General features: G+C 41.2%; 1 pseudogene; it reads left to right on the forward strand.

The window, feature by feature from the left end:
* The first annotated feature begins 8,511 nt into the window (after nt 1–8,511).
* On the forward strand, nt 8,512–10,702 carry LOC136512115 (cytochrome P450 71A1-like; annotated as a pseudogene).
* Nucleotides 10,703–12,311: the final 1,609 nt, after the last annotated feature.

A 12,311-nucleotide genomic window follows, 5' to 3' on the forward strand; every position in this document is an offset into this window, starting at 1 on the left:
TGCTTTAATCATCTAAGGCATGTTAGGGTTAGTCGAAGAAAATATGTACCCTTGTTTGGCACATGTTCTCACATGCCATTTTATGTGCTTGTTGTTTGTTTCAATTACCTAAGGCATATTAGGTTTAGTCCAGGACCTCTGTACCCTAGTTTGGTACATGTTATCACATGCCATTTCATGTGTTGTGTGTGTTGAATTAGGTAATCCACTACTTCGTTACATTTTATTTGCACTACGTGACCTTGTTTTACTACCTATGCAATATTAAACTCAATATTATGACAACAAATAATAAAACCAATGACACTATGAAACGTCCAATAATAGAGCACATTAATCAACATAACAACATTTGAAGTACATGACGACAAACTAAAAGTGCATTACATGACAACACAATGCAAAGTCCAAGATTAGACAACATTGTTCGTGAATATACTATAGAAATAGCAAGTTATGAAGACTACTGAGTGCAACGAGGCCACTTTCCCTTCCTCTGGGCATCGAGATTCTCCTCCATCAATGCCTTCACTCGCTGCGCACGCTCAAGCTTTCTCTCCCTCTCCTCCCTATGTGAAGCAACACGCCTCCTTTCCTCCTCTTCCTTGTGCTCCTTTTCTAGAGCCTCCTCTCTGCGTCTCTTCTCCATCATCTCCTTGTCCTCTGCCTCCCACCGTAACAGTTTCTGTATCCACTCCTTGTCTTTCAGCTTGATCTTAGTGTCGATCCACTGCTCAAAATCACAGAGCGGTGGAGGGGTCTGCAACAAATGCAATTGTTACAAAACAAATAAATCATGCAAGACTTTATTTGACACAATAAATATTAAACAACATTAATTTCTCACCATCTTGTTAATGCGGCGCTGATGAAGTGTAGGCTCAAACGCAAAATTGGCACACATCCAATACCTCTGCCTATATGTGTCCTCTTCATCGGACTTGGCTACCTTGCAAGGATCGCCGCAAAAGCACATGGGCACTGGAACACCACTAGGCAGAGGCAACGGGTCGAAAGCATTTCAGTCATCCGGCCATAACTACAATTGAACATAAATACAAAAAATAAAACATAATACCAAAAATAAAAACATAATATAACAAGATGATAAGAGATTACCTTGGCTTACTAGCTTTACCACGCCTTGGCATCCTACCGTCACATAATATAAAAAATAAAAAATCACTTCAAACATTAGGTACTAACGTATCTAGGGTCGCAAAATAGACGTAATATATACCAAATCAATGCGTAAAATTTGAAAAGGGGAGAGAGGATACCTTGCTCGTGAAGATGTATGGATCAAATCCAAGTATCCAAGGTCAAATCCGTGGATTCAAGAGATTGGGCAGGGTAGGGAGAGGAAGAAATCGAGAGGGTGATGAAGAAATGAGAGCAGCATCGGCAAGGAAAACTTGGTTTTGGATTTTAAATCAATGCTCGGCGCCAGAATACATGGCGCCGAGCTCGGTGCCAAGATCTGTGGCGCCGATGTTGGCGCCAAGATCTGTGGCGCCGAGGTGCCGGCCACATGAACGCCACCTAGAATGGCTTGCTGTGCTCGGCCAGGCACCTTGGCGCCAAGATCTATGGCGCCAAGATGTGTTACCTCGGCGCCATGATTTCTGGCACCGACCCCCAGGGTCCAAAGATGAGTTTAAGTCTCCCAGGGGGGGGGGCAAACATAAATTTTCTTCAAAAAAAGGGCCAAATTGTAAAGATCTCTCGTGCTTTATGCTGTTTTGGATTGTAACCTAGAAACGTTGGGTCACGCCGTTATGGCACAAGATAAGTGTCATTGCTTCAGTCTATATCACGTCTTTGTGTTGTTCCGACCCTAGCACGGTCCTCTTGCTGATAATGCCAACTCCAGCTCAGCGGACCATTCGTACTGATTATTGCTAACTCCAGCTCAGTGGACCTCTTGCCCGCCGACCCATCACGCACACTGCCAACCTGGTTTTTTAGTGAAGAAGTCTTTTCTTCGTCTCCTTTTTGAACTAGACTTTTTTTAAAATTACACAGTACAACGTAAACGTCCACAACATGCACGCAATCTCACCTCTATGAATACACGTACACAAGCCCCTATCTCTATGAGTACCTCTGAAGGACTGAGGCGGCAGATTCTGAGATTCACGAAGTCACCACAGGTGCCTCGCTATCGACGGGGACGTTGTCTACCACTGAAAGCATAGCGCCGTTAAATCTTGGAATAAATCCAGGAAAATGCGAGCACTAATCTTCCTTTCTACCCAGGTGGAATTTAATTTTCTTCTACCAACCCTCCATGTGGGCTTGTTTCTTTAAATGTTGGCAAGTTTCTTTCGCAATGTTAGCCCATGGGTCCTAATAGACCGTTTATTTGTTTCATTTATTTGTTTTTATTTTATTTTTACTTATTTTACTCTATTAATTGAATTGAATATAATTTGAATTTATTATTTGAAGAGTTTCATAAGGATACATTGCCCCTTTTTAATTTAAACTTTGGCATAATAACCCTTTACTAAAACAAAAGGAGTCTCAAAACATAAAGCAATATTGTCCTATTTGCGTACTCAATGTTAGTTTTAAAATTTTCACGAAGGTATCCTGCAATAGGTTAAGTTTGGTGGCTGATAGTATTATACTATTCTAAGGCCGTCACAAACAACTTTCATATCAGGTAGAAATATTATGGAGGGAGTGGTAATAATTCATGAGACCATACATGAATTGCATAGGAAAAAGTTGAATGGTGTTATTTCAAAACTTGACTTTGAGAAGGCTTATGTTAAGGTGAAATAGTCCTTTTTGCAACAATATTTGCGAATGAAAGGATTCTCTCCAAAGTGGTGTTCTTGGATAGAACAATTTGCCACAAAGGGTTGTCCCGGTGTGAAAGTAAATGATGTTGTGGGAGATTATTTTCATACAAAAAGGACTTAGACAAGGTGATCCACTTTCCCCAATATTTGTTTAACCTAGTTGCTGATATGTTGTCAATTTTAGTTTGCCCAAGAAAAGGAGGATGATCAAGTTGTGGGAGCGTTACCACACTTAGTGGTTGAGGGACTTTCTTTATTACAATATGCATATGGCACAATTATTTTTATGGGGCACGATTTTGAGCAAGCAAAGAATATGAAGCTATTGTGATGTGTTGTTGAACAATTATCGGGGCTCAAAATTAATTTCCATATGAGTGAGCTTTTTTGTTACGAAGAAGCAAGGGATTTTCAAGAACAATACTCTCATCTTTTTAGTTGTGGTCTTGGTTCATATCCTTTTAGATATCTCACTATACCAATGCATCATAAGAAAATTAGCAATAAAGATTGGAGAGAGGTAGAGAATAGGTTTCAAAAGAAACTTAGTTCCTGAAAGGGATGTGTCTTATGGAGTCCATTTAGTTTTAATTAATTCATGCTTAGCAAGCTTGCCTATGTTTATATTATCCTTCTTTGAGATTCCTAGTTTTTTTTTAAAAGTTGGATTATTTTAGATCCTGATTTTTCTAGCAAGGCGATGGCCCAAAGAAAAAATATTGACTAGCAAAGTGGAATATTCTTTGACGCCCTAAAGAACAAGGGGGGGGGGTCTTTGGGATAAAAGATCTTGATGTGTAGAATAAATGCCTTCTAAGTAAATGGTTTTTCAATTTAATTAACAAGGATGGGGTCTGGCAACGTTTATTACAAAATAAATATTTAGAGTCCAAACCTCTTTTAGGGGTGGAAAAAAATACTAGTGACTCCCAATTTTGGACAGGTTTGATGAAGGTTAAACTTCTCTTTCTTAATGGGGGGAGATTATAAGGTCAACAAAGGGATCCAAGTGAGATTTTGGGAAGATAAGTGGCTAGGAAGTCTTCCTTTAAGTGAATAATAATATCTGAGTCTCTATTACATTGTGCATATAAAACATGATACTGTGGCTAATATAATGAGCACAACTCCACTAAATATATCCTTCCAAAGAGCACTAGTGGGAAATAAGCTAGTGGCATGGCATGATTTGGTGGCAAAAATTGCTAATATTAGTTTGAATGATCAAATTGATTCATTTAGATATGGCTACAAACAAAAAATAGACAATTTACAGTACAATCTATGTATAGAATTCTTATTGACGATGTTGCGGTGGCTCAAAACCTTATTGTTTTGGAGGCTCAAAATACCTTTAAAGGTTAAGATTTTCATTTGGCTTTTACATAAAGGGGTTATTCTTACCAAGGATAACTTAATTCGAAGAAGGTGGCAAGGAAGCAAACTTGTTTTCGTTCAAAGGATGAAACAATACGTCATTTTTTTATTGTCCTTGTGCAAATTTCCTTTGGAGTATTTTTTGGTGACTTTTGGTTTACAACCTCCTTTTAATGTTGCACACATGTTCAGTTCTTAGCTAAATGGAGTAGACAAAACAATAAAACACCAAATTTTGGTGGGAATTTGTGCTCTATGCTGGGCTTTATGCCTAAGTCAGAATAACATTGTGTTTGATAAAACAAAAGGTACCATCTTTTATGCAGGTTTTATCAAGGCCACATAATAGATAAGGTTCTGGCCATTACTACAAAAGGTGGAGAATCGACCGTGATGGCACCGCATAGAGGCATGTACGATCAGGCAGGCGAACAAGACTACTTGAGGCCACCACCACCATTCGTCCTTAGGTCCGTTAGGCTATTAGTGTCTAGACTAGGCCGTCCATTTTTGTTCAGGGAAAGTCCATTGGACTTCTCCCAACTTCTATCGAATTGAGCAGTTTCAAATTTAATAGCAATTTTGTCCAAGTTAGTACAAAATAATTACATACTCCCTCTATTCAGAAATGGTAATCGTATTTGAACAGAGGAAAAGTATGTAACACCCTAAAATTTGCTCCTTTCGAAATAGAGTTAAAATGATTTAATTTTGTATTTTTGTGCTCATGAAAACATAGGAAAATAATTTTTTATTAAATTAAAATTCATCATAGGGAGTAGCAACATTTTTGTGCATACATGTTGGTGCATATGTTTAATTGTGATGAGTGGTTTTGACTTAAACTAAAAAAGGATTCAAAACTCTATTTGAAAATGGCTTTGGAAATTTAGAAAAGAAAAGAAAAACCTCACCCTCTCTCTCTTTCTGTCCGAAGGCCCAGCTCGCTCCGCCCGCAGCCCACTCGATTCCCTCCATCCTAAGCACTCGCAACCACCGGAGCCCTCCTGAGCTCCCCAAACCCTAGAACGCCGCCGTCGCTCTTGCCTTCCACATCCACCACCTCGCCGCCGCTTTGAGCCACTCCCTGAGCTTCACGTGCTGGTAAGAAGTACATCGGTACCTCCGTTGCTCTCTCTCCCTTCCTTTTTCATAAACGCGCACGCCGGAGCAACGCCGGAGACCCAAGCCGCCAAATCGAGCCCGCTCTCGCCTCTGTGCCCTCGCGGCCTCTCCCGATCCCCTAACCGAGTTCGCCTGGCTCTGCTCTATCTTCGTATGCTTTCCATTCGGCCGATGATGCTTGGAGTCGCCGTATTGATGAACTCCGGCGAGGTCTTGACAATTTCGATGACGGCGCCGCCGGCACACCTCTCCCTTTCCCCTCTAATCTGGATCATCCAGGTTCGATCCAACGGCTGGAATCAGCCGATACTGTTTCGGCTGGTAACTTTGCTAAAGAGTCCCTGCACTTTTACATATTCAAACTGTAGTCCACTCAGATTGAAAATCCTGATTTTTATTTATTTTAATTTGAATTAAAATCTAGTTAATTACAGTTTTGCCACTGAGTTTGTTTTTACCATAACTTCTACGTTTTAGCTCCAATTTGATCCATTCAAGTTGCGTTAGATTCATAACGACATAATCTACGTATTAGTAACAAGGTTTACTTTGTCACTAGCTCTAGAATTTCATGGTTTAATCCTAACTTGATTAATAATTATGCAACTGGATTTATAAGTAAAATATGATTAATTTTACTTTAGTTTTTCAATACAAATATAATTTGGTTTAATACAATTTAGATGTTTCTCCAAAGTATCTTATACATGCTTTTATATAGTTAAAATAAATAAAGCTTAAAAGTAAATCTTTCGGTAGCCGTTTCTTTCGCATCATAGCTCCGATTAGCGTGATTTTCGTGAGTGTGTGTTCGTAGCAATATGTAGATTAGTTTTCAAACATTTTTATTGATTGGTGTAATGTTCTAATCTAGTTATATTTGTATGCTATGCATATTTGTGCTTGGATGTGTGTGTGGTGCTTTATGGTCATGTCCAGTCGATGAGTTTTACGTGGTGATCAAGAAGCAATCTTTTGGAGCTACGAATCAGCAAGAGATCTGAGTTTAAGGCAAGTATAGTATGGGATCATCCTTGTCGTCCTATTTAGATTAATTATATTTTAATCATACTGCATGTGTCCCCCTTGATTACCACTAAGGATTCTCTTGTACTTGGTTACCTTATACCTTGATTCCTATGGGTTTATGCATTTGAGTAGTATGATGCTAGCGCTCAATTAAAGACCATGATTTTATACCTTAACTAATGGTATATGCAATAAACACTTAAAGATATTTTTTAGCAACAAGGAACAAGGGGGCTAAAGCATAGTTTTTGTGATGTTCTAGATTCCTCTCCTTAAGGACTTATCTGTAAGTGGTTAACCAGGACTTACAATACAACCATGAGGGCTATATGGCTCTGGCTTTAGTCAAGTATAAAGATCTTTTCTAGCTTGTTAGTGGTTATCTTTATGGCGCAAGAGGGGCTTGACGAGATGGGTACGGTGCGGCCTCTATCCCTATGTGTACAGTCTGCGTGGAATGTGTCATTCGAAAGGGGGCTCTACATCTGCTTGCCAATTGAAATCCTAGCGGCCCTAACTTGTTAGACGAACCTTTGAAAGACTTCATAGTGAACCCTGTCGGCCATCCTTGGTAGTGGGTCAAGAGGCTAGCTACATCGGACAAAAGGGTAAATCACGGCTCATGGTGAAAGTGTACAACCTCTGCAGAATGTAAAACTGTTATAACAGCCGTGCTCATGGTCATGAGCGGCCTTAGAACTCTTACGAAATAGATGATCATTAATGGTTAATTGTTTATGCTATTCATTATTCATGTTTACCTGATCATGTGTTTATATGGGCTTATAATAAATTTGATGCTACTCAGTTGCTTAAAACCGTGACTTACTAAAAGCTAATCGTAGTAAACCAGTGTCAACCTTTTAAGCCTTATAAACCCTATGTTATATTGCTGAGTACGATATGTACTTACGCTTGCTTTACTTTTTTATACTTAGATAAAAACCCCGGATGGGTATCAGATTGCTAGATTCTATAATAGTTAGGCTTGTGATCAACCAGTCAGTTATCCCTATGGAGTAGAGTTTTCACCCGAAGATTGAAGTTGTCTATCCAGGTTTGTGCTAAGGTTATTTTTCTCTGTACTAATATGTTATACGTTAAGCATTGTCTTTTGATATTACCCCTATTTGTAGTTATATGTGTGTGATTTGACTTCTTAGACTCACATATGGTATGTATCTGGTTTTATCTTTAAAATCGGGTGCTATAAAGTCAAACTTTATAAATTTTGACCAACAATTTGTTAAATTTTATGAAAGCTTAGAGAAAAACTTGCATCAATATATTTGTATTAAAAGTGCCTATAAGATGATATTGACTTTTAAGTTGTCAACTTTATATTATAAGAGAAATTAGTAGTCAAAATCTATTTTGTATGACTTTTTCTCTGAGCTACGATTACTATTTTTGAACGGGTGGAGTGTGTTATTAGAAACAGTTTTTTTCAATTGGGGTAGGCAGATCAAACTCGGAAGTTAAAGAGGTCAGATAGACTTTTTTATTTTTTTAAGGAAAACTTCTTTTTAATTTGTATTTTTAGCAACTTTTATTTTGTTATTATATATGTTCGAATGGACTGATGAAGATCCAGATGGATAGGCCTGGATGTACGATCAGCTAGTTCACCACATAATATTGGATCTCTAGATTGGTTCAGTATTTACTCTCTCGTTCCAAAAATAAGTGTCGCTACGACGTGTCGATCAAGCTTTTTTAAGTTTAACTAAATTTATAAAAATATTAACAACATTTGTATGTTCAAACAAGTTTATTATAAAAATAAATTGAACAATTCATCTAAATTATGTACTATCAATATTAATACTTATATATATATATATATATATATATATATATATATATATATATTTGATTAAAATTTAAAACGTTTGACTCCTCCAACAGCAAGAAGAACACATTGTACTACTATCATGGAGTGTCATTCACACACGTCTTATCTCTTGAGACACACGGCGCCCTATGCCCTATATGCACGTGTGTGCGTATGTCAACACAAGGCTTCCTTAAAGCCAACAGCAGATCGAGCCGATGCATGCCTCCCCTCTAGTCTCTGGTTTTGTGACGACCTGTATGTAGTCAACATATATTTCCACGTAATCCGTTTCATCATCTGGATACTCCTGAATTCACTCCTCAGCGTGCTCTCATGGCTCCCGTTCAGTTGGACTTCTCCAACCACAGCACCCAAAATATAAGACACATTTAATGTTTGGGTAGCGCTACAGTTAAAGGGTTCAATACCTATTCGACGTCCTCTCCAACAATAGAACCCAAAAGAGAATTATTTCTATAAATGAGTTTCCAGAAGAGAGGATACTCATATTTGGGTTGTGCCTCTCAGACAACCTAAAATAGATCTCCCGTATAAATACTACGTTGAAGGTTGATTTTGGGTCTTCTACTGCCTATTGATCCTAGTGGAGACGGTCTAATCAGCTGCTTCTCTACTACGGCCTTGTTTCGATTGTAAGTTTTTGCAATCTGGACACTGTAGCACGTTTCATTTGTATTTGACAAACTTTGTCCGATCATGAATTAACTAGGCTCAAAAGATTCGTCTCGTGATTTACAACCAAACTGTGCAATTAGTTATTTTTTTTACCTACATTTAATACTCCATACATGCGTCCAAAAATTGATGTGACGGAGAAAGAGTGAAAAAACTTGGAATTTGGAGGTGATCTAAACAGGCCTACGTCGTCCACGTGGTTTCCTGCTTCGTCATCGTCAGAAGCTTGTGCAGGTCCGGCCGCAAACGTGGTGGCTCGGTACTGCCGCCTTCCCCTCGGGCGCTGCCCGTCATCGGCAACCTCAACCAGCTCGGCCGGAGCCACCACCACCGGAAGCTGCTGGAGCTGTCGCGGCGCCACGGCCCGCTTTTCCTCCTCCGCCTCGTTTCCGTGCCCACCCTGGTGGTCTCCTCAGCCTCCGTGGCCCAAGAGGTCCTCAAGACCCAGGACCACGTCTTCTGCGGCCGCCCGCTGCAGCGCACGGCCTCCTCTACGACGGCCGAGATATCGCCTACGGCGAGCGCTGGCGCCAGCTACGCCGCATCGCCGTCCTGCACGTCCTCAGCGCGAAGCGGGTCGACTCCTTCCGCGCGCTCCGAGAAGAGGCGGTCGCGTCCTTGGTGGAGCAGATCCGCGCTACGAGCGCCCATGTGCACGGCGGTGGACGAAACCACCGCCGAGGGGCCGTCCATTTGAGTGAGTTGTTCATTAGCTTAACCTACACGGTCATCTCCAAGGCAGAGGAGACCACCGTGCTGCTCGAGACGATCGCGGTGAGCGACGTGTTCCCGCGACTAGGGTGGGTGGACTGGGCGACGGGGCTCGACGCGAGGACAAAGAGGACGGCGAGCAAGCTGGACGCCATTCTCGAAGGGGCGCTCCAGGAGCACGAGAAGGGCAGCGGCGGGGACGCCGATGACCTGCTCGACGAATTGCTTTGGGTCGTGAAGGAGGCAGGTGCGGGGTTAAACCTTGACAGAACAGATCTCAAGGGACTCATTCTTGTAAGCCAGGGTTATCTATCCTTTCACGTACTGCCATGATTGATCTTGCCTGTCTTCAACTTCAAGGCATACTTCATGCTGCACAATCAAAAATTTATACGTATTTTTCGATATACAGAAACTTTTGATGAGAAAACTAAAGTGAAACCATAATATGAAACGGGGACAGTACTAAATATTGAGTGTAGCTAGAATGCTGGCATTTGTTGCTAACACAACAATACTACAAATTTCTTAATGCAGGACCTTTTCCTAGCTGGCACCGACACAGCCTCCATAACGATGGAGTGGACAATGGCCGAGCTAGTGAAGAACCAAAGGAAATGGATACAGGCCGAGCTGCGACAAATTGTAGGGGAACATGGACGAGTCACAGAGGAGTTACTGAGTACAACGACACGACCACAGGCTGCCATCAAAGAAGCTCTACGATTCAAGCTGCATGGCTACGATATCCCAGCCAAGACCCGGGTCCTCATCAACGCGTGGGCGATTGGCAGAGACGAAGAGTCATGGGAGGATGCATGCAGATGCATTCACGCCAGAGAGGTTTGTGCATACAAACTTTGACTACAGTGGTAAAGACTTCCGATTCATACCGTTCGGTGCTGGGAGGAGAGGATGCCCTGGCATTGGCTTTGGGACGCGCCTCGCGGAGCTTGCACTAGCAAATTTGTTGTATCATTTTGACTGGGAGTTACCAGATGACCAGGACCTTGAGTCGTTTGAAGTCGTGGAGTCGAGTGGCCTTTCCCCTGGTCTTAAGTATCCCTTGACCCTTGTATCGAAAACACCGCAAGCATGAACTAGGGGAACACACAGAACTTATGTATGAGGGTGTTTGTTTTCGATTAAAATCGGATCTGTGCGGTCTCCCTACCGCGAGAATCAATAAGATCCTTGTAATTCAAATGTAAGGAGTACTTGCATACGAGAATAAGTATGATGTGACGATTCAGAAGGTGGATTATGAATTTAACCACAACCGCAAATCATCATCAAGAAAATTTATCATATAAGAATTCATCTCAAGTTAAAGCTTTCTTCATCTAAAAGACCGACCGACATATATGTAAAAAAATACAGTTTGTCTAGGCAAGAGTGATTTAATGGAAACCATCATTTGATTCTTTTCCCCTTATATTAGATCTAAATTGAAGAGGCCCAGATCAAATCTCCATATATCTTCCTTCCCAGATCAAATCTCCATCTACCTGGGCTGAGGGGAGGATTTCTGAACTGTAGTTCAAGGAGACGAAAAAAAGACTTGTTAAAAAAATAGAAAAAGTTGGTCATGTGTGATGGGCCGGCGTGGACAAGAGGGCCACCGCATGCGTTTGAGTCAGCCATTAATAGATCAATTAATGATTAGCTAGAAGACTACTAAGCCCATGTTTAGTTCTAACCCAAAATCCCAAAAAGTGCTACAGTAGCCATCACATCGAATGTTTGCGGCCCGTGTATGGAGCATTAAATGTAGACGAAAAAAACTAATTACACAGTTTGGAGGGAAATTGCGAGACGAACGTTTTGAGCCTAATTAGTCCATGTTTGAACACTAATTACCAAATAAAAACGAAAGTGCTACAGTAGCCCAAAATTCCAACTTCCTGAAATTAAACACGCGCTAACTATTAGTTCCACTGGCAGACATAGAGCTGCTAATAGTAGTAGCAGGTCCTAAGACGTCAACCACTTTTTTTTTGAATTAGTCAACCACTTATTAGCAACATATTAGAAGATGGATCTAATTAGGCTTCTACTAAGAATTAAGGGCTTTTATTCCGCTGCTCCTGTCCCGGCCCATCTTGGAAGCCCATCAAGCGGCCCAGCTCCTGACATCCATGCAGCATCAAGGGCTCCCGGAGAGCAGTAACGACTACAGTAAACGGCCAGCTGAAGCGGGAACTCCCGGGCTCGCTGGGGCTCACCACAGCCCACAGGTATTTCATGGTTCACGCCTTGACGGCCCCAGAAAAGCCACCGACGGGCCCTTCTCTCTTCGAGCGTCACATCACTGAGCACGACTACAGTATCGGTCACGGTCGCCGAGGCAGAAGCACTGCTGCATTGACCGGTCGTCAACAGGAGTGGCAGCCGCCAGTGAGGCCCAATGGCCCGGCCATGTTTAGTTGTCCTCCAAAACGCTAAATTTTTTAAGAATTTTCGTCACGTTGAATCTTTTGACGTACGTATGAAGCATTAAATATAAATAAAAAATAAAACTAATTACATAGTTTAGACGAAATCCACAGTACAAATCTTTTAAACCTAATTAGACTATGATTGAACATTAATTATTAAATAACAACGAAAATGCTATAGTGTTATTTTACCAAAATTTTCGCATCTGCCCGTAAAAGCGGTCGTGTCACTCGTATCACGGGCGGGCCACGCCACGTGAACATCGCCAGACCTGCAGGGGCAGACAA

The sequence above is a fragment of the Miscanthus floridulus genome, chromosome 16 (genome assembly GCF_019320115.1).
Source record: "Miscanthus floridulus cultivar M001 chromosome 16, ASM1932011v1, whole genome shotgun sequence".
NCBI classification, from domain to species: domain Eukaryota; kingdom Viridiplantae; phylum Streptophyta; class Magnoliopsida; order Poales; family Poaceae; genus Miscanthus; species Miscanthus floridulus.